Below are 1,367 nucleotides of genomic sequence, written 5' to 3' on the forward strand. Positions count from 1 at the left end.
CCTATTTTGGGGTTATTGCCCTTTATCAGCACAGAATAGCTGCTTGGCTAGATGACACTGCTGAATTCCCGTTCGAAAATATATAATTTGCAAAGTGACACACAGTTACTGATCTAATAAATAGAAACATTATTAATTCTAAATTTTTCAAAGTGAGATATTCAGTAGCAGTACTTTAATGTGCATAATGTAGCAGTCCCAGAAATCGGTCCTCAAATGTTGCTTTGTGCTGGATGGGGGAGTTGACAGTAGCAGAGTTAGCGAAAGAAACAACAGGAGCTGTAACACATCCAATGTACAGACTTGGAAATATGTTGGTTCCACCATGCTGCCTCTTTAAGTAGCATCTGAGTAACCTTAGGTCCCACCTTTAGGATACCGGAAAGAAGCAATATCTTGTCCTTAGCTAGCCATGTTTGGCATTTAAAAGAGGAGGAAATGCCATACATAATTAAATGGACGCGTCTCGAAAAACTAGGGTCATATATCAATGGGGACAAACGATCTAAGCTTTGCTTGGCAAAGAGAACAAGAATCCTGAAAAATTCACTTGGTCCGGGGACCTTTTAAACTTCAGAAAAGAAGCATTTAGTCAATGTCCGCAAGAAAAACGTTTATTTTTGCAAGCTTGGAATTCTCAATTCATCAAATAGGAGCACACCACCAACTTTGTGAACTGTTATAGTGGGAACTGATGTAATGGAGACAACCCAGTCCTGCCTGAAACCATACCTGCAGGGTCATTCCAAACATATTTTTTGTTTACAAAACTAACTCACCATGACGTTTTCCTCTCCCCAGTTCTAGTGAGGTTATGTGCCTCTGGCCATTATAACCTGACGAGTCGCCTATACAGTTGAGCACTTTATAGGTACAAACCAGCCAATGGTCACTCTCTGACCAGCCATAACAATCGACCTCCTAAATATATTACTGCTGTAATGTTTTAGAGCATGTTTCAGATATATGAGCAACTGACGATATATATTTTGTGACTGTGTGGTAAGAAGCTTTCTTCCCAACCGCATGATTCCACTTTCGGTTCCAATGCATGGTACCTTGGGCAAGTGTCTTCTACTATAGTCTCAGGTCGACCAAAGCCTTGTGAGTGGATTTGGTAGACGGAAATTGAAAGAAGCCCTTTGTATATGTGTGTGTGTGTGTGTGTGTGGATGCGTGCGTATGTAAATACATGCCTCGTTTGTTTTCTTTTATCTTTTACGTGTTTCAGTCATTTGATTGCGGCCATGCTGGAGCACCGCCTTTAGTCAAACAATTCGACCCCAGGACTTATTCTTTGTAAGCCTGGTACTTATTCTGTTGGTCACTTTTGCTGAACTGCAATGTTATGGGGACGTAAACACGCC

This window comes from Octopus bimaculoides, chromosome 2, assembly GCF_001194135.2.
Source record: "Octopus bimaculoides isolate UCB-OBI-ISO-001 chromosome 2, ASM119413v2, whole genome shotgun sequence".
Lineage (NCBI taxonomy): Eukaryota > Metazoa > Mollusca > Cephalopoda > Octopoda > Octopodidae > Octopus > Octopus bimaculoides.